The sequence below is a fragment of the Malaya genurostris genome, chromosome 3, assembly GCF_030247185.1.
Source record: "Malaya genurostris strain Urasoe2022 chromosome 3, Malgen_1.1, whole genome shotgun sequence".
NCBI lineage: Eukaryota > Metazoa > Arthropoda > Insecta > Diptera > Culicidae > Malaya > Malaya genurostris.
The window spans coordinates 300,852,444-300,876,728 of record NC_080572.1 but is presented as its reverse complement, the minus strand read 5'-3'; the positions used below and the strand labels follow the sequence as shown (position 1 = coordinate 300,876,728).

The 24,285-nt window shown below is 39.1% G+C and overlaps 1 protein-coding gene and 1 long non-coding RNA gene across 2 annotated transcripts in view; both read right to left on the bottom strand.

The window, feature by feature from the left end:
* Positions 1-24,285, bottom strand: part of LOC131439248 (uncharacterized) — a 190,822-nt gene that overhangs the window by 158,856 nt on the left and 7,681 nt on the right. The gene's annotated exons all lie outside the window — the stretch shown is intronic.
* LOC131439249 (uncharacterized) lies at positions 12,145-15,167 on the bottom strand. The gene is made up of 3 exons (XR_009231086.1): positions 14,078-15,167; positions 13,783-13,955; positions 12,145-13,719 (listed from the first exon to the last, which is right to left on the bottom strand). It is a non-coding gene; the product is annotated as an uncharacterized LOC131439249 (long non-coding RNA).

Below are 24,285 nucleotides of genomic sequence, written 5' to 3'. Positions count from 1 at the left end.
TTCGGCCCGTCAGCAAACATTGTGTGTGTCAGAGAGTGAAGTTTACTGCAGTTGAGAGATCGTCAATGTGTTCCACATTCAGTTTCAATTGAATTGAATGAAGTTTTACAGCACTGATCGAAGCAGTTAAAGGTTTGTATGCAAGAGGCCGCCGCTTCCGAAGGCGGGTCGGCGGCCAATTAAATCACATCAATTATCCTGAAGATATAAAAACAAATAGATAGTTTTGATGAATAAGTAGAATTTGCAGTTTGTTATGAAATCGAAATTACCCTTTCGGCGAAATGGCCCTTTTGGTGAAATGACTCCTTAGGCGAAATGACCGACGAAACCTGGATTCTGGTCCACCTGGTTTCTGAACGTAATTTCAGGTTTCGAATTTAGTTTCTGAACTCAGTGTCTAAACTTAGTTCAAGATTACACGTTCAAAATTAAAAACTATGACCCTGAAACTGAAGCCTAATTCTGGTTTCTGGAATTGGCATCTTGACTAGATTTTGGAACTGAGTTTAGTTCCTTAATTTATACTCGGAATTGGAATTTGTAATACACCTGAGGTCTCTTTTTTACGCGGGGGATACGTACCGCGTGAAAAGCCGCCCCAAAAATCCGCATAACTTCGGAAATCCGCGTAAAAAACGTATAACTAAAAGGATGTTTTATGTGAAGTGGCTCAGAAATGTATGAAATCAAAATCAAAATTATTTTTTGATGCCAATTTTTTTGATTTTTTGAAAAAAAATCGAAAATTTTTCAAGTGTCAGTCAGCTGACGTAAAACAATCGGGATTACGTCAGATCTCGACAATTCATGCATTTCTAAGAAAAAACCTGTTTTAATCCACCTAGTGATGTGATGACGCCTTTCTCATGTACATATAACATTGTGATATTCTATTAAAAATTGTTCTCTTTGATTTTTGAATTAACCTAAGCTTGTTTGAAAGCTACTATTGCGCCATTGATCAAATTTGAAAACCAAATGGCTGTCACTTCCGGTTTCGAGGATATAATGATATAAGTGACGTATTCGAAAAAACGCACTTTCATTTTTTCCGCTCAAACTACTCTACTACTCAACTATTCAAAATAAGTTATTATATCTTATTTCATTATTGATGAGCTATTCCAATTTTATTAAATATATTCGATCCAATAGTTCTATCTTCAAATAAAATATTCTTGAATGAACTGCATCAAAATCAGATAAGAAAATTACTTATGATATTATTCTATTCTGAATGCTAGAGTATAAAGTAAAACGTCTACTTTAAATATTTTGTTCCTGGTTTGATATCACAATGACAGAGTTTATATTTTGTTTCTATTCTCTCCTGCAGACTTTGTTATGATTATTGATATTTTAACTCTTATTTCAAACTGAATAATGTTAATTTCTACTATTGAGATGTTTGGTTTTAATAATAAAATTTGTTATTAGTTTGTAAAGCACTTTTACCCGAGTACTGAGTCATTTATCAAGTTCAAGTTCAAGATATAATGGAATAAGTGACCTAACCGACTAAACGTGAATTGTTCATGATCTAAATTGTCTCAATGATAACTCGACGAGTTTCGATGTGCCTGAGCTTACCTCAAAGCTACAATGTGGTCATTGATCGTGTTCGAACTGGCTGTCACTTTGGCATACATTTCCGGTTCGAGATATGTAATCTCATATGATTGCGTCAATCGACAAAATCCTTGTGAACCTAGACAAGTTTGACTGGCTACTATTAGGTTATTTGATAAACTCGCAATACCAATGATCGGGAATAGAATCTTGTAAATATTTTAATGAGATTATTTAAATGGCTAGGGAAAGACATTATCGTACCACCACTAAGAATTATTTTTTATGTAATCATATATTTAAAAAGACTCACACCGTCAACTCAAAGTTACTGAAAACTAGCATTTGTACCTTTGACAACAGTCGGACGAATGGTTCGTGAGATTAAACTTGAAGAAGAAAATCACAAAATAACAAATTTTAACTGAAGTCTATGCACCGTGTCACAAACCAATGAAAACAATGGTCAAATTGCACGAATCGGTTCGAAAAGCTTTCGCATGCACCATGGTCTCCAGAATTAGCCCCTCGCGATTTATTTTCATCTCGGAGTTTGGTTTGTTTTTTTTTTTGCACTAACTTTTCTCGGAGATGGCTGGACCAATTTGCTCGAACTTAGATTCAAATGAAGAGTCTTGTGGTCCCATGCAAAATTCCTAAATTTTGATTTTTGATTAGATTTGACTTCCGGTTCCGGAGCTGTGGGTTAAGATGTGCAAAAAAAATGAAAATATGTGTACTGATTTTGCTCAGAGATGGCGTGATCGATTTTTACAAACTTAAATTCAAATGAATGGTCTTGTGATCCTTTACAAAACTTCTGAATTTCACCCGAATTCCAACTTCAAATTACTGACACACTTTTCTCAGAGATGGCATGATAGATTTGAACAAACTTAGTTTCACATACGGATTCGACTTAGTATTTTATACGGATTCGACTGCCGGTTTCGGTTCTACTTACAATCTCAACAACAACAGCCATTGTTGAGAAACATTACAGCAGTTTTCTCTGCTACTGCTTGATGAATCTTCACGAAAAAAACATCAGTTAGTTGAGGAAAATGTTCCAAACAAACTGATATGTTTCTTTCAAATTTCCGCTCAATGACTGCGAAACTGCTTTTGCGTTTTGCAACAATGGCCGTTTTTCTAAGATTGTAAATTGCCCCTTAATGGGGTGAAACAAAAAACCTGAAAAAAAGTCTAAATCAATATCAAAACTTTTACAATCGGTAGTCATTATCACTAAACGACCAAACAAAGTGATTTCGGTCATTTTTTCCAGCAAGAATCGAAAAAAATTATTTTGAAGAACATCACAGTATTATATATGATCGTATGATTGATATGAGAAAGGCATATCAATTTTTTTTATTTTACGTTTCGTCTTCGACACAACTTAAGTGTCTCAAGTAGAACGGTTTATGTTGCACTGCTGAGTGGCGTGTCAGAGCAACATGTTCCATGCACTGATCAGTCGAAGACGAAACGTAAAAGAAAAAAATCGTTCTCAAAGATCTCTAGAGATGTCTCGCTGAGGTAAAAATCAAGTGGGTTGAAGAAGTAATAGCCGAGACTGAGGCCTGTTTTGAAAACAAATCGTGCTACGCTGACTTTGTTCGGCCACAGGAACAATTAGCTTGTCAAGTGAGGATTTTTTTATGGGAAGTTAGCCCACATTGATATTAATGAATTCGACCAAAACATTCAAGCCAGTCATTAATATATACTATACCAGGTTTGAAGTCCTTATTCGATCAATTTTTTCAATGCTTTTAAGCTCGTTTTCTTATCAAAACAGTCTAACTTCCTTTAAGAATCATGATACTCTTTTAACTCTTTTCAAGAACCTTTTCGCCAAAGTCGTTGTTGAGAGTTCAGGATTTTGCTTCGACGATCTGATGGCGTTTTCAGCTAGCAAGAAGAAATCTCTTGTACCCTTCTTCACGAAAGATTCTTCAGATCGTTTGACGGATAGAGTCTCCTCAAAACAGTAGATTTTAACTTTTGAAATTTTGCTCTGAGACCTAATCGAGATTTTCACGGGAAGTGTACAAAATACATCGTTATAAAACGCCATTTTTGCGGAAGTTTCAACTTGAGACGGAAGAGAAAAGAAATCCAGGAATTTTTCATGCGATAGTGTTGAAAAATGTTCAGCATGATGGTTTTTTGATCGATTTCTATCGATTAGTACTCGCCCCCTAGCGACATCTATTGGAAACCGGGGGAAATAAAAAGTTTTACATCCAATGAGTGAATTTGTTTTTGCTGGTTGATTTTCAATCCACAATGAATTACTCTTCACTTTGAGGGTAGTTCTTTCTTTCTAGCTCAGGGCAGCAACGTGAATCCAGTTCATCGTCAGCCTGCATTTTTTCTCACAGTGCACCTGCAGCACGGCTCTCGCGACCACACCGCAAGCATCGCCGCATCACAAAGCTCATTGTTTTATTATTCCACATTAGTGTTGTTTATCAATTACTCATTCCTCGCGAATGTTCTGCTGAGTCTGCTGATCTTTCTTGTCCGGTACGTGATGGCGTTTTGTCCGTTTCGAACGAGTAAGGGGGGGGGGGGGGGGGGGGGGTTGCGGATGGTGTGCGATGCGGGTAAAGAACAACAAATTTACGACCGCTTTGATTTGAATTAAAAGATAAAAGAAAGATGATTGAAGAAGTCTTCACGGCAGGCGAGTTTGATCCGGTGCACCGGCGGCTGACGTTCAACCGATGTCTGTGTGTGTGAGTGCTGATGCAGATAGCCGCCGTTTATACAATTCATCTCGTAGCTGATCGATGCCGGGGACTCAGGGTGGAAGTTTGGGGAATTTCTCTGATTAATCTAACTAGTCTCGATCCTGATGACTGTGCGAGATACTTAACCTCGAAAAATCAGCTTGAAGCGTCAGTTTTGCGCCAAACGATCGCATCGGTATGTGGCCATCCAACCGCAATCCGGCTCGGGAATCGACGATTACTCGTTTTTTTGTTTTGTTTTTTTTTTTCGCTGATCACTGATCGGGTATTCACTTCGCCCGGCGGCAGTCGCTTTCCAGATTAATTATGCTGCCGTGATGGCCAAACTGATAGATTCGATCACAGGCAGTTGTGGGTAAACTTTTGGTGCCCCCGGACTGCCTCGGCCATCGCATAATCGCAGAAAATATGCGAATCACGTGAAAGAAATGTTCAAACACTCCAAAGTGCTTGTGCGGTGATTTGTGGTTCTTGGCGGTCAATCGCGATAGACCAAAAATTCCGGTGGGACCTGATCTGATTAGGCGGCGTGCCGATGTGGAGTTTCGTATTACGAGACTAGACTAGGAGGAACTGGATCCGGCCAACGACCACGACGACGCAAACGGGTGCGTTTATCGGATTGACCGGTTTGATCGGACTCGGGACGAAATCGGAATCGCAAACTAGAAGTTCGATAATAAAACTCGCTCGCTGTACGTGATTGATTGATGACGCAGCTAAGCCGAGGTGGGTCCAAAATTGCGATGGAAAACAAAAGGGGAATTTCGTCCGATGAGCCTCCTGAATTGAGATCGCTCAGCCAGATTTCATTATATTTCAAAACGTGATCCGTTTTGCTTGACAATCGGTAGTAAATATTTTATAGATTGTGCTGGAAAATGAATTATAATGGGTTTTCATTTATTGTCATTCAAATAAGTTTAAAATAATTAAAATAAGAAACTCATAAGCCTTAATTTCTTTTAAAATTTTGAAAACTTGAACTAGAACTCGAAAAATTAGAGATCATTAGCTTATGAATTTATTTAACAAAATATTTGAATAGATGTTATGATGTAAACTTGTCATCAACTTGATCAAATTTAATCACAATTTCGAAAAATTTCGATACATACAGTGATCAAAGCGTTTTTGAACGAACTGCGAGTGGACAAAACAGAATACTAGTGAGATGGTTCTTTCAAATATATTTCATATTTTTTCTTAATGATTATATTGTTTTTGAACTTTTTTACCTTTCTCTATAGGAAGGTAGTAGAATTGCTAGAAAAAACGACTTTTGATCGTAGTTCGTTTGAAAGCTACTTTTGGATGTTAATCAAGTTCAAAGATCAAATGGCTGTCCCTTTCCGGTTCCGGAGATGTAATCGTATAAGTGACGTAAACGACAAAACTCATTATCGTTCAATTTTCTCAGTTCTGAATGAACCAATTACTTCAGAAAATTATCAATGATCGAGTTCAAATGTATTATTAGTAATATATATGGTTTGAGGAATGTTGCCGAATATATTTTGTGAACTACTCGAATCTGTCTGAATAATATGGTGTTCAAATTGAGTTCAAATTAGTGTCAAAAATTATCTTAATAAAAAGGCAAAAAATAAAAATTCTGTCTCGATGAAAAAGAAAGGTATTCTCAGGGCCACAACCCCTGTCAGATTTTAATGAAGCTATCCGGACCTTGGTTCAAAACAGCCACTTTGCATCTTTCGTTTCACTAAAATTGACCTAGACTGTCTTTTAAGAAGGGCCAAACTTGTTTCGTCTTTTTTTTTTGCCAAATGGTTGTAGTCGTAAAATGACAAATCCTACGAAAAAAGTATTTTACTACTTATTTGTACAATATCAGCCAAATTTTCGAATCAAAATACAGAAAAAAATCCTAGTCAAGTCCTACACTGAAAAAAATCGATACAAAGTAGATTCACTATAAAAAACACAGGAATCAGAACTAATTGGCTCAAGTGGCACGTTTCCCTAGTTATTTGGAGATTTGTGCCTCAAAACACAATTCTTGCTTTCGATGGAATTTTGTTTCAAAATAGGTGTTAATGCTCTCAACCAACAAAAACAGATTTCGCCCGGGTGGCAAGTGAAAATAGTAGTGGTGAGTGAAAAGAAGTGGTAAACTTATTTTTTTAAGTAGGACTAAAGCAAAGTCTTGGCATTACATTCCTGTGGTGGAATTTGGCCTTTCTGTTTCAACAGACTTCGCAGCCGATTCTTAGTGCACAGAATCATTGCATGGCTAGTACTATGGATCCTACTGACACTAAGAATTCTTCCAGGTCGGGGCTCGAACATACGACAACTGGCTTGTAAAACCAGCGTCCTATGCATTGAACCGCTAACCCGGGGTACTACGTCTTTCTTTTCTATGAGTTCCGCACTTCGAGAGCGTTTCGAATATTTTTCAGATTTGATTTCCTAATTACTGTTTCCTGATGTATTTCCTTCAATTCTTCAATTCCGTACAGACTTCTTGGCGACTAGTTTTGACACTTTTTCCAATCTTTTTCGAACTGTTGAATGGTTTCGGCTGCCGAGACATGTTTCCTAAGATGTGCCTTCGTTAATGCCCAAAATTCCTCAATTGGTCGAAGTTGTGGGCAATTTGGTGGATACATGTCTTTTGGGACGAAAGTGACATTTTTGGTAGTATACCATTCTACCGTTGATTTCTAATAGTGGCAAGAAGCAAAATCTCGCCAGAAAACAACAGGATCCTTGTAGCTTCATGGGTAGAAGTCGTTTTTGTAAACATTCCTTGATGTATATTTCGCTGTCCATTGAAGCAGTGGTGACGAAGGGTTTCGAAATCTTACCGCAGCTACAAATTTCTTGCCAGACCATAGCTTTCTTAGCAAATTTTTCGACTTCAATTGATGTCTCGGACTGGTTCAACACTTGCCCTTCTCGCACCGTATAATATTGTGGTCCAGGCAAGGATTTGTAATCGAATTTCACGTAGGTTTCGTCGTCCATGATTATGCAGTTCAAATTTCCAGCAAGAATCGTATTGTACAGCTTTCGAACCCTCGGCCTGATCGATGCTTCTTGTTTCGGACTGCGTTTTGGTTGTTTCTGCTTCTTATAGGTTCGAAGATTCAAACGTTCTTTAGCACGAAGAACATTTGACCTCGAAGTGTCCATTTTTTGGCCACATCCCGAACTGAAACCTCCTTCTTTTGCTCGAACGCCTTCAGTATACGTTTATCCAACTGAGGGTTAGCAGGACCTTTTTTTCGACCCGTTTTCGGTTTATCCTCAAAGGTGTTATCCTCACCGAACTTCCTGATTGCATTTCGCACGGCTTTTTCACTTACTTCTTCCATTTTTGCTATCTTTCTCAGTGACAGTCTGCGTTCTGTGCACCATTTATACACAATTTTTCGACGTTGTTCTGCTGAAAGTCCACGCATTTCGAAATAAAGTGGGGTAATGATGCCTTTCCCATGTTATTTATACTTTCAAAAACATCACTAGAAGATTCTGTCAAGATTTTTTTCCAAACTTGAATAATCTATTGCAACAACTACCATAACCATTTCAATTTGTAAACAAATAAGTCAAGTTAATATAGATTTAAATGTGGCAACCCTACACGTTATACAAAATTGAACAAAGCACGCTGTGTGCTAGGCGGTGGTGTTTTCTTCTTCCGTACCAGCACGTGCCGATGCGTACCAGTTTTGCATAATTTTGTATGACAGTTTGAATGTTTTGATACTCATTGCTCTATAATTTCGGAACCGGAAGTCGGATCTGGATGAAATTGCACAGTATCTTTTAAGACATTGAGAGGTTTAATTTGAATCATGATTTGTGAAAATCGGTTTAACCGTTGCCGAGAAATCGAAGTGAGTTCAGTTTTTTTTAGCTTTTCTTCACTATTGTCGGAGCGTTCGGAAGCGGAAACCGGGAGCTAGTAGTCCCAAAGTAGATTTATATATCCACCAACTAAATAGGTCAGCCAACTAAATAAATTTGAAAAAATTTTCATGAAAATCAAAATTTTTCACTTAATACCGGATCTACTGTAATACCGGAACCAAAATTCGGATCGGGATCGGATAATTTAGAGACCTTTCATTTGCATTTTAGTTTGTAAAAATCGGTTGAAAATTTTCCGAGAAAATGGAGCTCGCATTTTCTCAAAGATTGGCACATATGGCCTTGTATTTCCGGAACCGAAAGTCGGATCGTGATAAAATTCAAAAGCGATCTTTGGGACCATAAGACCTTTCATTTGAATTTAAGTTTGTGAAAATCGGTAACGCCATTTCTGAGAAAAGTTAGTGACATTTTTTTCATATTTTGGGACATATCACTCTGTAATTCCGGAACCGGAAGTCAGATCGGGATAAAATTTAATAGCGATAAGGCCTTTCATTTGAATCTGAGTTTGTGAAAATCGGTTCAGCCATCTCTGAGGAAAATGAGTTTCATTATTTGTCACATACACACCGACATTTTCTCAGTTAGATGAGCTGAGTCGAATGGTATATGACTTTCAGCCCTCGGGGCTCCGTTCAAAAGTTGGTTTTCACAGTGACTTCACTGGTTTCCGTTGAGACCCGGAAAAATTCCCACCAAAAGTGAACAATGATGGGGATAATTAGACAAATTGTTTCTTCTATAGACTGTAAATGTTTACTAACGAACTATTAGGATTGCTTTATTGTTGAAATAAGTAAATCGAAAGTAAAAATATCTAGTTTAGTACCAATCTGTAATAAATTTAGTGCACAATCCCAAAGAAAACCTACATTCAACTGCTTCGCGTTGCACCGAAAAGTGACCAATATTGGAGAGAATTCCACAATACGGGCCGTATCTCTGGAAGTCAGAAATGAATTATATATATCCCATTATAATAGAAATGTGCAAATCCGAAAGAAAACAATCACCACCAAAATTCTGTATGTTGTTATTTTTTTTTGAAAAGCTACAAAAGAAATCACATCAAAAGGAAACCATTTACCAAAAAATTGCCTCAGTATTGAATCAATCCGCACTATGAGCAGTTCTACTGCCGGACGGATGAGAACAGTGAACTGCAAACACTTCTCTCCAGCCTACTGCGTTAGTAGAAAACGGACGATTGTAATCTGCTTTATTCATCGCTCGCACCGTTGGGTTTGCCTAGTGCAGTGTTCGCAGTACGAGTTTCGCTATAGGGCGATTACGTATCATCATTCAACTAACTACTGGTCGTTTGCATTGGAGTAAAATGTACTGAAAAGCAAATGACTACGGAAAAAAATCCATTATTTTCCCAGAGATCTGTAAGACCGATTCTTCCATTAGAATATGTACCTTATGATCAAAAAAGAACCGGAATTTTCATTTGAAAATTCCCGCGCTTGTCCAATCGGTAAACTTTTATTCTCTTAACGTTGGCAACACTTTTATACACATTCTGTCAAATTTTGACGCATATCGTACGATTAGTTTTTGTTTGGCGTCTATACAAAGAAGTTGAAAAATTTTCGTGTGGCAATTTTTATAATGGATGAAAATTTAGAACAACGTGCGTGCATCAAATTATGTGTTGCAAATGGATTTAAGTGTTCCGAAACGTTGGAAATGTTAGAAAAGGCCTTTGGTGAATCGTGTCTAGGAAAAACACAGGCATACGAGTGGTATAAACGCTTCAAAGGTGGTCGTACAAGCTTGGATCATGATGAGATCCCTGGTTGCCCAACAACATCTGTTACTGAAGAAAACATTGAATCGGCGAAGCAAATCGTGTTGCAAAATCGTTCTGCACCGATTAGAGAAATTGCTGTGTTGTTGGGCATCTCTTATGGATCAGTCAAACATATTTTAACTGATGTTTTGGGTTTGAAACGCGTTGCTTCTCGGCTGGTGCCAAAAAAGCTGAATTTCACGATAAATCGTCGGCTCACACAGCGTTGGTTGTGTCGCAGTTTTTGGCCAAAAACTCAACCAAGCACCGTACTCTCCAGGTATGGCCCCGTGTGACTTTTTCCTCTTCCCCAGACTCAAATTGCCATTGCGGGGAACGCGTTTTCAGACCATAGAGACCATAAAAGAGAATTCGCTGCGTGAACTAAGGACCATACCTTCGGCGGCCTATAAAACTTGTGTGGAAAATTGGATCAAACGTTGGCATGCATGTATTGCCGCAGGAGGAGAGTACTTTGAATGCGATAATAGAGAAATTTATTAAAAATTGAAATTTTGCGTTTTTTAATAAATTTCCGGTTCTTTTTTGATCAGATGTAAAATGATTAATTTAGTGCAAATCCATCACAAAATTTTTAGTTTAGAGCACAGTTCGCGACGTGCGAACTTCACATCAAAAAAGTGCAAATAAATATGACATTCAGCTGCTTTGCGTTCGAGAAAAATGCACCGAACAGTGTTCAGTATCGGAGAAAATTCTGCAATTTACATCTTCTAAGAGCCAAAAATTAATCCCAAGTAGTTTCTTTCGACTGCAAAACGCAAATCCGAGAAGATGAAATCAACCTCCATACTATGCATGATACTATTTTTGTAGTCATTAGGACCGTCCATTTGACAAAATATGCAATCGAAATCACGTGAAAAGAAAACCCTTCTCGAAAATTGCTTTAGTATTGAATTAATCCGCACTGTGAGCAGTTTTGCTGCAGGACGGACGGAGAAGTAAAGCCTTCTGTGCCAGGGAAAAACTAATGATTTTGAGCATTTGATCTACTTTGATCATCGTTCGCAGTGTTGGATTTGTTATGTGTACCGATCGCAGTGCGGCTTTCGCTTCAAAAAAGTGCAGAAAGTACACCACACCAAAAATGAACACAACGGAAATAACGTACAAATCGACATTTCTATGGGTCATACATGAGAGTGCTGTAACCCAAATCATTTTGTGGGCATTTCCAGTGTCTACACATCGATTTAACTCGATTTTCTCAATATTCATTAATTTGATTTCATAAAATCGAATTTCAATCATAATCAGTGCCGTCATTAATACATACAACTTCAGTATGTGTGCCGCGATTTGCACTCGGTGCGGTACGTTAGCGCTGTAGGGAAGGGCACACAAGCAAGTGGTAGATTTATTTTGTGCGCCGTTCACCACACTAAAGACAACCGGTTTGTTCGGAAATTTGCTCGCGAGAATAAATTTCCAACTGTGCTGAAGCCTTCTGTTTTTTTTTCAGAATCCAAAGCGTTTCACAACAAACTAATAAGATTTTTCTTGAAATGGATGATTCATTAGTAGAATAATATACCAAAATAAATCTGCAGTAATCCTTCAGATTTTTTTTTAATTATTAACAAGTACACTTATTACATTATGGTTGAATTTTTTCCCATATATTTAAATTTAAATTTTAAATTTAATCTAATTTGAATTTTAATCGGAAGATTGTTTCGCGTGCCGTTTGGGATGTGGCATCGTATTGTGGAAATCACGTCAGCCATGTCCAATTCTCCACACCATACAGAGACTTTTTGGGATACATTGGTAGCTCTTGCAAAGCTTTGGGCTGGTCTTCACTCTAGATGCGGAAATTTTGTTTGTTGACGTATCCATTGAATCAGATATGAGCTTCGTCGCTGAACACAATTTTTCGATAAAAATTTGAAAGCGTTGTTCGTTCGTAAGATTAATGATTAAATTATAGACCAAACTGAACAAATTTGAAAATAACACAAGTCGTGTCTGTCAAAATCTGAATTCTAACTCACTGGCAACATTTAAAATTCAAAAACTAGTCAATTTCCAACACACTCGAATATAATTACATAGGAAGAAAATATCCAACCAATAGTTACCATGGATGCTGATTAGTACCGTAAGGGCCATAGGTTTCTCCCATTCACTTCCGAACGAATCACCTGCTCGATTGGCCACAAATCCATTGGCCCGCCGCGGTAGTGCCAAATCATGTTCAATTAATTCGACAATGGCCACATTACCATGTCAGTACTTTGCTTCATCCACACTCACACAAACTTAGCTTACGGTGCTTACCAAGAGCCTTCCGTGAGAATATTGGCGTCCTACGGGTTTTGCATGATCGGATTGTAGATCCTCCGCACCGCACCGCCATCGAATCAAACAATAAAACCTTGTTGAGACTTTCTTTCGTCGACGGGGGAGCAGCTCGCAGCTGACAGTAGCGGTCCCCCGGGTTTAATCGGCAACAAGATCTAATTTTCGCCAATTAGGCATCAACAATCGACTCGCGATCGAACAGTAATTTCCTACTTCCTCTTTAACTCTTTCTCCGATCGTCGCGGAAGCATTAAATTACGTTCACGTGGTCCTAGCGCGAAAAAGTGCATATCGCGAAAACTTTCTCGATTGTCTCTCTAATTCGGACTGGGACCCAACAGAAGCAGCAACAGCAGCAGCAGCAGCAGCAGAAGTCGAATGACTTTGAACAGTTATTTGCACGGGAACTCCTTCAGCGTAGGTGCGCAGTCTGTTCGATTGTCCGGGCCAAGTGACAGCGGGCTCGGCAACGCAGGCCAAACAAGTTACACTCTATAATAGATCCATCGACGACGACCCGCTCGTTCCGGGATCTTTGTCCCTCCCGCTGCTCCCTGCTCCAAATCTCTATTGCAAAACAAACAACAACAATGACTACACTCGATACCCATAAAAGTACCGCGGTTGGCTCCTGTCTCCAAGGTTTTTGTCGGGAAAGAAAGAAAGAAATCGCGAAACGTTCTCCAATTAAGCGAACACAACAAATCGCTATATTCAACAAATTCAATTGACTCGTTGAACTCTCGTGCGCGGTCGGTCGGTCGATCGTCGCTGTGGGACTATCGGAAATCCGGGGGGACGCGCGCTAGTCGTCAACATCTCCCGATGGCCACGGCTTGCGGAACTGCGGAATTATGTCATCGCATCGCAAACGGGTGCAAGTGTTATGTCCGTTTTTTCTCCGAGCTCCGACGGGGTAGCTCATAATTGACGGTCCATTCGCAAGGGGTCCGCACCCTTCAAACCACGCCGAACTTTTTCGATTACCGAAATTGACTGTTCAGGGGCTCGGAGGAGCGCTGTTGTTCGGGTTTAGGTGATGCCGAATGCCGAATAGAGAGAAGAAAAGGAACACTTGAGGCTTGAATCTACCCGACGGCTGTCGATTTGACATTGACATTTTCGAACTGACAGAAATTGACTGACGCACACTGGTCCGAATAATGATTGGTCGGTCGAAGACTGCGGGAGTTCGGCGGTTCGATAGCGGAATAGATTTGCCTTTTGCGCATAATGAGACCGCGGCCTGGGCAGGTAATTGAATGTGTGTGTACAATAGAAGCCGTAATTTGATATACTAACGTAGACGTTGTTGCATAATTGGGCTTACTTTCAAACTGTTCCGTAAGATCGGTGTTTCTGAAATTGATTTTTGTGTGGGGATGCGTGCATTGAACAAAGTGAAACTGAAAATAAGCTTACACATTACACTGCTGCTGTTGTAAATGGATGCTGGTTCGTTTTGAATTATGAGAAATAGGCTCTGTCCTAAGTTAATTGTTTATCGGTTAATATTTTTTCTTTACAAATCGTTCATGTTTCAACTTTCGTATGAGTTGAGTTGCATTGTGATGATGATCTTGGCGGATTACACGCTAAATTAACGATGAGAATATATAAGAATATTTGCCATCTAAAATGTGTTCAAACTTCGAGTTTTAAAATATAATAATAGCGTTTAAAAACACAAAAGTGAAAAATAATAAAACCATCTCACCGGTAGCGCTTATGTATACGTATTGTCCTTGATCAGCTTCTCCGTTGTTCCATGATGCAAGAGACTGGCAGGCAGATCGGTCCTTAGGACAGTTTCCTCGTCGAGAGTTCCAGCACCATGCGCAAAATTGACCGGACCGAAATTGATTCGTACGTTGTGCTTTTCCTCTTTGTTGTGATTCCAGGCGGGTAAATAATTAAACTGTTAGATAATCACCACAAAAACCGAAGAACGTGAAAAATTTGACCCTTTGGATTTCACTCCTGCTTTCTAGATATCAATAACCGACGAAAACTATTATTCACGAAAAAAATTTTGACGGGAACGAAAATTTTTCACTCCCGACGCACACGCCTACTGTGATCCTTCTTCCGTTCATGTTTCAACTTTCGTATTCGTATTGCACAGTTCTCACTCCAAATCGAACTGCACAGTACGAAAGTAGACTGAATCAAAAATGTGATCATAACTGCAACCGCTCTGTACTGACAGAATTCTGACGTCTATAAACGACAACACAATCATATGGTTCTGTTTTTTCATCGATTCTTCTCTGCTCATTATCAAATTCGTAAGCCGGGTTACCACATATGCAGATATTCAAGAAAAGTCCGTAGAAAAACTAATTTTTTCGTTGATTTTCCCAACTTATTTTCAGCAACCATATTTGTGCAAAAAAAAGTGTGATTAATACAGTTTTTCATTGAAAATTGCTCTGGTATTGTACTTTCGAGCAGAAATGCAAACATCTGATGGTGTTTCATTTCTACGAAACGGTTTTCATGGGAATTGGACTGGGCTACATCAATCCTTACAGTCCAGGTCGAAATTAAATTACCGTTCGTTATACATGAACCGGTACAAATATTCCTGAAGTGCTTCGGTGAACGACCAACAAGATTAAAGCCAGGATAAATCAGATATAATAATAATAGTAGAGGCAAAATTTTTTCGGTGTTAAAACGTTCGGCGAAATTACTCTCTCTTCCTTTGGAGAATCTGTGATGAAAATTTAAATATAAATAATAGCAAAGATCAATATTTTTATTCTATAAATCAAATTTCTAGCACTTTTTTCATTTCGCAATTGAAAACCACATAAAATCGTAAAAATACTATCATTTTCTTTCCAGAGAGCTGAAGAAAAAGGTAATTATTTTCGCTGTAGAGAAACCGAAACGTTGCCTTTTTCAGTGTTGATTCTGGAGTGTCCCAAGGCAGTCATCTTAGCTCGTTTATATTTTCACTGCTTTTTAACGGTGAAAAATTCTCAATGAGCTACAGGTGTGTGTCGTTTTGCGACGATATTTCCAGATTTTGGTATAAAATCAATAATGCAATATTGAGCAATAACAACAACTTTAGTAATTCATGCTCAACTACACCGTTCAACCGAATAACTGCAGTGAATATTTTAGTAGTTCTGTTCGAAATCAATATTTCAAACGTTTCGATAATGACTCTTAAATTCATACAGTTCCAATTTGAAGCGTAAATGTTTTTCAGTGTTGTATAAACAATTAACATTTTCCAATCTAACCAATATTCCACTTTGCATACTATATTTAATTTCTTTTCAATTATATCCAAACCCTTTTACTCATAAAACGTATATTGCATGGGAGCGGGTCGTTTCTCAGAATGCCATTTCGCCGAAAGTCGTTTCGCCGAATGCCATTTCGCCGAAAGTTGTTTCGCCAAAAGGGTTATGTCTCCTGTATGTTATGTCTCCTGTATAACTGATGTGACGATGTTACATAACCGAAGCCAAGAACGCTTGGCGGCACAAAGCCGCCGAGGCGACGCCAGCTGAGTCGGCCACCGACCCGCCGTCGTAAGCGGCGGTCTCTTGCATACAAACCTGAAATCGTCTCGTTTGCCCGGTCTACTCAAAGCTAGGTTTCTTTGCTTTAGTTAGGTTCTAACGAGCGGGAGCGAGGTCGGACAGCACACGAATCAAATCGATGTGACGAAACCGCATTCGATATTTTTTCATTTAGTAAATGGAAAATACCACATACATTTGCTTAGTGACTATTAGTCAACAAGTTTCCTTGGGAACTCCGTCCTGAGGTTCATGAATCAATCTTTATTCCAGATTACAAGAATCAATCTTCATTAAAGAAGTACAATTGTAGGTAAAAAACGGGCGTTAACGTATTATCATTCATTTGTGTTTATTTTAATTATAATCTTAAGACAGTTGACAATTGCAGGACTCGGCGAAATGACCCTTTCGGCAAAATGGCTTTCGGCGAAATGGCCCTGATCCGTTCTGAGGTTCATGAATCAATCTTTATTCAAGAGTACAAGAATCAATTTTCATTCAAGAAGTACAAATGTAGGCCAACGAAACGGGCGTTAACGCTATCATCCCTCATTTGTCTTTATTTTAGATCAATTCCAATTACGATTTTAGGACGATTTCAGGATTCGGTGAAATGACTTTTTCGTCAAAATGGCTTTCGGCGAAACGGCTTTCGGCGAAATGGCTTTCGGTGGAATGACCCTGATCCATATTGTATTATACGTTGAATTCGAAAGCTAATGTATGACTATTGCAAAGAATGTTGCGGACGTTTTTTATGAAAATAAGTGAACACAAAGTCTAGATACTTTAAGGCCAATTTAGATCCACATAAAAGGGTTTGAATACACTGCACCGGTAAGACGTCAAGCCGAAATATTCGACCAATTTGAAGAATTTATATTATTTTCGCATTTGAAATGAATTATTACATACAGTCCAATTTGCACCCTCTCATTCTGCTACCAACGCAGAAGGCGGTAGCACCGAGTCGACGCTGTTGATTTACTAAATGTCATTGATCTTCAATTACTACCATAAAAGATGAGGAGGTTTTATGCCTATAGGAGAACAAGTTTGATTGAAACCAGTAACATAATTGTAACATATTTTTTTCTTTCAAATTATGATAAAAAACAATATTTTATTCAAATTGGTCCTTTATTGTACGAGGTTTAACTTGAGCGTAGTGAAAAGTGGATGAAATTTAAGATATTCCTTCACGAATTTTCGAACTTTTGATTGAACGCTCTTTATCAAGTTCCGGACAAGTGCTGCATCACATTTTTTGGACACTTGAGCCCAAACTTTTTTGAACTCCTGCATGTTCCCAGCTGCCTTATCAGTCATCTTGCAGACCCTCTTCACGATTGCCCAGTAACGTTCGAAAGGTCGAAGCTGAGAACAGTTTGGTGGATTGATATTTTTCTGAAAGAAATTTATACTCTTTTCCGCAAGCCACCACTCTCAAGGTTTGGGCATAGTGAGCCGACGCTAAATCCGGCCAAAACAGTGGAGGTGCACTATGCTTCTTATTTTAAGGCAGCAATCTCTTCTGGAGACACTCAGATCGATAGATTTCTGCATTTATAGTTCCGGTAGTGTGAAAAATGGTTGACTTCAAACCACAGGAACATATTGCTTGCCATACCAGTATCTTTCGACCGAATTTCTTCACTTGAATCGACCTGTTCGCATTGCTCACATCCTCCCCAACGACGACAGTAAAGTATTGTGGACCAGGAAGGATTTTTGAGTCCTTCTTAACATAAGTCTCATCGTCCATCAAAACGCATGCATCCGGACACTGCAAAAGACGCGAATACAATTTCCGGGCCCTTGTTGCTGCTCGCTTCTTCTGTTCTACACTTTGTTTCCAGATTTTCTGCTTCTTGTAGGTCTTCTGATGATTTCGCGTCTTGATACGCTAGATCATTCCGAGACTCGTTCCTGCTTTTTTTGGCCAAAGCACGTATTGACTTTGATTTGTTCTTCATGATTAGTGATACAACTTTCTGGTCCAGTTTCGGGTTGGAAGAACCAGGTTTTCTGCCTCTTGCTGGTAGCTTATCCAAAGAGTAGTGTTCCCCAAACTTATTAATGATGGTTTTAACACTGGCATGATGAATTCCAAACCGCTTCGCCAATTTTCGCATAGTAATACCCTTCTCACTTACCCATGTGTCCAGAACCTTAATTTACACTTTCTTTTCAATACGCGACATTTTGAAAACGCAGAATTTCAACCGCACAAACAAATAAACAAACGAAAGCTGACAGCCAAACGCACAGTATGCTGTGATCTGAGCATAAAAAACTATCACAAATACATGCGTACAACACAAAAGTATGTGGATAGCTTATTTTCGATACACTGCTTAACAATCGAATCCAAAACAGATCGCACCCGTTGCTAATTCATTAAGTCAACGATTTGTTAGTCACGGTATCGGAACAGGTGGCACACGTTTCCCCTAATACGATCATCTAGTCGAAGTTATTACCCAGTGAAAACGATCCGTTCGCATGAAGTTATGAAGTGAGATATCGGATTGGACTCCACACCATCTGCTGCACTCTAAAACTGGAAATTTATTACCGAGGAGAGCCACCATTCGCAGGGTCTAGAAAACTAAATAAAATGTCATTCGGTCGTTTTCCCCCAATCGCTGTTTCGAAGGAAGCTATCTCTATCGGTGGTGTGTGCTACCAGAAAAGTGCATTCAAAACCACCACCGGGCAGAGTGCCTTTTTTCCCCCGGGGGCACTCTGGAACCGGTGACGATCTATCGAGTGCGCGTTGGCGTTTTCGGGACGACGGCATACGTTAGCGAATCTTGCTCGGCGGATCTCACCCGTCTTGTACTGCTGCGACACTCTACACGACGCTGCACTCTGAGGTCAAATCTATGGCACGGCAGAAATCTACTACATTTTATGCAGCTAGTAACTCTTCGCCCCCGGGGTCGTTAAAAATGTGCCCACTTGTGTAGGTTCTCCACCGGTCGTTTGATCGGTCGTTCGTTCGGTCGGTCGGTTTTGGCATAAGGTTTAACAAACAATAACTGCTGTTTCGTCCCCCCCCCCCCCCTCCCCGTGGTCACGCGTCCGTTTCAATCGTTCCAGTACCGGGGGACAGGGAACTTTATTTGAACTCGCGCTTGGTCGCAACACCGGTCGGTACTACTAATAAGCGAGAACGAACATCTCGCGAACCGTGACATTAGCGCGCGCAGCCTGGCAAATATGTAATGTGTACTACCTCGCGTATATTCCCAAAGGCAGAGTGCGGAGACACAATCAAAACAACAACTTCATGGCGACCACCTCCTCATCCAGCCGCCATTCTTTCGCCCCTGTATTGTTGCGAGTGTGGCGTGGTAAACGGGGAGGTTGCATTCCAGACCCTCGTACGACGAAGTTGCGAAGAAGAGGTGCGACAATATCCGTCGCTCACGAACTCCACGTCCGACCGAAGTGTACAAAAGAGTCGCGTTGCATTTCGCTGGCGACGTCGATCCCGATCAGCGTGTGCAAAGTGCTTGCATTGAAAAGGTATTTGTTCTACAACAGCACATTCCGACTTCCCCCGCGCGCTGGCTGGATCGGGAGAAGAAGAAAAAACAGAAGAAGAAGAAGAAGATAAAAAAACGACAAACCCTTTCATGTTTGGTTGTTCCGAAAAATATAACATTAAACTGTCTGCATTGCTTGTAGTACACATTCCGGCATTGGCAGTTTCTGTACCGCGCCACCGTGGTCCCGTGGTTGGTTCGACCTGCCTGAGTAGAATCGCGCTTAAGGTGCAAAGGGTTCCGTCCCTTCCACCCCAAGCCAAACTCAACTCAGTTCCCAGATAAATCCGGCAGCGCCAGTTCGAATGCCGACTTCGGGGGGTTTTGCCGGGATATCTCGGGCTCTTTCAAATGTCATCATCGTCAGAAGTCAGAAGCGACCGGCGACGGTGGCACGGCACGGATTAGAGTTCGTATTGACTGCTGACACCCCAGACGGATCCATCGAGCCGCGAGGGTGTTCCGAGCGGGACGAATTTCACGGCTCGGCGGCTATTGAAATGCAAAACCAAAGGCAAAGGCAACAGCATTTGACTACGGAAATGACACAAAAACGGCAAAAAGTGAAAACCTCGATCGGGTGCCGCGCTACTGGAAGCAACGTTTTTGGGTTGTGTAAGCGCACGCGTTCCCGAAAGGATGATGCTCGTTAGCACGGGATGGACAATACGACGGAAGTGGCACGAACAGAGATCAGTTTAACATTAGACCGAGACCGTTTAGGTGGATGGGATTTTTTTGTTGTCTTTCACAAGCCAGACTTTGGCGCTGCATTCAGCTGTCATCATCGCGGATTAAATTGAATAATTAAAAGCAGATGTTGAAATTTTTTAATGCTGATTGACTTTTTACCTTGTATCGCATCACCTGCGGTGAGGAAGATTATTTTTTTTGCTTTGGACAGTAGGATCAAATTCGCCCGCCGTCTGGTTATTGAATCATTGAATCTCAAGGACGCTGTGGCTTCTCTTAAGTTGAATTGACTTTTAACAGGTGAGTTTTTGATGAGATAATCTTAATGTCATTTGAACTTTGAACGCGATGACACACAAATCAAACGGTATTCTGAGATAGTGTTAGATTGATTTCTTGTCCCGTCTATAGGATTTTATTTTTTGCAAGTTTTCATTTTTCGTTTCTTTTATCATTGCATTAGTCATCTTAGTTAGTGAAATAATATATGAAAGATCGATAATCAAGTCTATTGTCTTGAAAAATTTGAAATCTTTGCGTTTAATTGCTCTCAAAAAATGAATTTTGGATTTTGTTTTTAATACCACAGTGGGCAAAAATGGACCAAAAACGCGACGATTTTTTTTTTGAAGCATGATACAGCTGACTACAAAGCACTTTTTTAGTGTCAAATGGTCAGTCAAATTGATTCCACGTATTTAGAAAGACTGCGCACAACGCTATTATGTTCATTTTGCCCCAAGTCCCCTTTTTCCCTTGCTCATATAGAAAGGGTATGCAATCGCTGTGAAAATAAACCATTCATGTATGTACCACTCGACTCAGTTTGTCGAGATCACAAAATGTCTGTTTGTGTGGTCGTCAAATGGTGAGATAACTAAGTCCTTACAGGTTCCTATCTCATGCCTCCCCGAGCGTCTATGATGACATTTGATCAATAGAACGGCGTCGACTGGGTGCTATCGCCTTCTGCGTTAGTAGCAGAATGAGAGGGTGCGAAATGGCCTGTAGGTTGAAGCCCATCCTAAAGTGCAATATTTATCATAAAGTATTGCAACATGTGGTTCTGTTGTTTGTAGCATTATTTGTTATATATTGAATTGAATTATATTATATTGTATCGTATATTGTTATTATTACTATTATGACTATTATGATTATTATGACTATTGGCATTATTATGACTATTATGACTATTAGACTATTACTATTATTATTATTATTATTATTATTATTATTATTATTATTATTATTATTATTATTATTATTATTATTAAAAACTTGATTAATCCACCTAGCAGTGAGATGATACCTTTTTTTTATCAATTCGCATGCGTTTTTTGCATGGATATTCTTAGGTGTTTCAGTTCTCATGACATCATTTTAATTATCGTCGTTTTAAACGGCAAATTGAGATTTTAATCACTCATTACCCTGTAATGTCGAAACTGCAAATCGTATCGAATTTCAATCTTAACGTGTGACAATCGATTGAACATTCCATGATTTGTCGAAGTAAGTTCCACCTTAGAGTTTTTCGTCATTATTTATGTTACTTCCAGAGCCAATATTCAGGAACTGAACTGATTCGAATGGCCATAAATAAATACGCCAAACAATTTACATCTTCTACATCGGTATGAATTTCAAAAACTCATCATCCTGTAATTCCAGAATCGGATAAAATTCGCTAATTTTGTATGGGACCTTAAGTCCTTTAACTTGAATTTTTGTTTTTAAAGCTCGATTTGGCATTTTTGAGAAAATGATTGAGCTTTGAGAAACGATTCGATACTGGAACCGGAATTCTATAATCGGTGTAGCCGAAATCAGTTAAATCCACCCCAGGAGCTGAATAGTTTACATTTGATTCAAACTGTTTGAAAATCAGTGTAGACATCTTTGAGAAATTGTGCGAATTAAAATTTGGGAGTACATTCCGAATCTAAAAACGAATACCGCTTAAACTGAAATAAATTCATTTTTTAATCGACTATTCAAATCTGCAAACCCGATAAACCTGATAAATTTATATGAAATGGAAAATTTTTATACTCATCACCCTGTATCTCCTAAACCAGAAATCGGATCTGACTAGTTTTTATAGGATTTTAAGACCTCTCATTTGAATCATAGATGATTCTTAGATTTCATTTGAATCTTAGATCGGTGCAGCCATCTACGAGAAAAATGAATTGCATTATTTTAATTTCGTTTCATATATCATCCTGTGGTTCCGAAATCAGATGTCGGATCCAAATTTGGAAGTATACTAGTTTTCATATGAATCAGAGTTTGTAGAAAACGGTTTAGCCATCTTCGAAAAAATTGAGTGAAATTATTTGTCACACACGCATTTGCTGATCTCGACGAACTGGGTCGTATGGTATATGGAAGTTATGTTCTTCCAGCTTTTATTGCTGTAAGTAGTTTAAATCAATATAATTATGGAATTACTTTCAACTCGAAAATGCTGATATCATCTGGTTTATAAATGCCATATTCGAACGATTATGTTGCCAAAAACGAACCGTGCTAAAATCGGTCCAAGGCAAATTGTCATGAAAAAGGTTGCTGTACACAGTCTTTTGCGCACTTAGAAACAATTGTATGTCACAGTATAAAAAATCGTGTTTTCCGTTGCTCCCAAGCATTTTTTTGTCATACAGCGCTCAAAACTCCTGAATAGGGGGAAAAGTCGCTTATACAAAAATGTCGATATCTCCGTTGAAAATGGACGAATTTTAACAATCTATGGCTTGTTGGATAGCTATTACCGTGCGGAATCTAAGTCTGAAACTATATTCTGTTCTCGGTAGTTTTATTATATTATATCATGCTACATTGTATTGTATGATATTATATTATATTCTATTATATTGTGTTGTATTAAGTTATATTTTTTATATTAATTTATATTATATTATATTATATTGTATGATGCACAATTATATCGACAACGGGGCGGGGCAGGGAGTGTATCAGGGTATCTTACGAGTGAATGACTGGATGATGGAGTGGATTGCCAATCTGAATCACGTGGGGGAAGCTTTGTGTTTTGCCCTGAAGGTCTGAAATGAGCAAGACGAACCCTTCTAACAAACAAACCATCAGGCGGGTTTAAGCTGGTACAGCGAAATTCTTTCTTATATGGCCGAATGTTCTTGCTGGAAGGCGCCGGGTCCTCAAAACCCATTTTGGCCTTCTTAACAGCAGGTATATGAAAGCTCTCTGATAATCAAATTCGGATCTACTGTAAGTCTACCCGCATACACTGCTAAAGCTTTGAACTGATGGTGGCTTCACACATACATACATACATACATACATATAAACTTAATTCGGCAGTATTGGTCCCCCATTTCACGCCCCGGAAGCACCGAAAGTGGTGAAGAACAGCTCCAAAAATAGAACGCACTTCGATTTCTCAATGATGCTTGAAATGATTCACAAATCCTAATTTCATCTGGATCTGACTTCCAGTTCCGCAATTACAGGGCGATCAGTATCAAAACTTCCAAACCGCCAAATGACAATACAAAACCGGTACGCACCGGTTAGTGTTGGCATGGAAGAAAAAAACACAACACGCCTTTACAGACGATGCAGCTTTGTTCAATTTCGTACACGCCATAAAAAAAAACGAAAACCAACACCGAAGTTGATTACTTACTCACTTTCCTCAGATATAAAGTGACCTTTTTTCACAAACTTAGGTTCAAATTAAAGGTCTTATGGTCTTATGACCATAACAAAGCTTTAGAATTACATTCGGAAACAACTTTCGGTTCCTGAGTTAAAGGGTGGAGATTGTTAAAAATGTTAAATCGTCACTTTAAGCGGCGAAGCATATAAACAAACGTGAAAAGATTTCTAAACTGGACTCCGGAAACTATTTCAACCGTTAGTCATTGACGGCCTATCAAATTAATTTCGCCTATTCCGGAAGCACCGAAAATAGTATTGAAACAGTCCAAAATGAAACTCAAACTATTTTCTTAGATATGGTTAAGCGTTAAAAATTTTATATGCCACCTGAAGTGAGAAAGACCACCTTACACCACTAGGTGGATTAAAACAGGTTTTTTACACATTTCGAATGGTATCTATGATTGACTGTGTCTTCCGAGGTA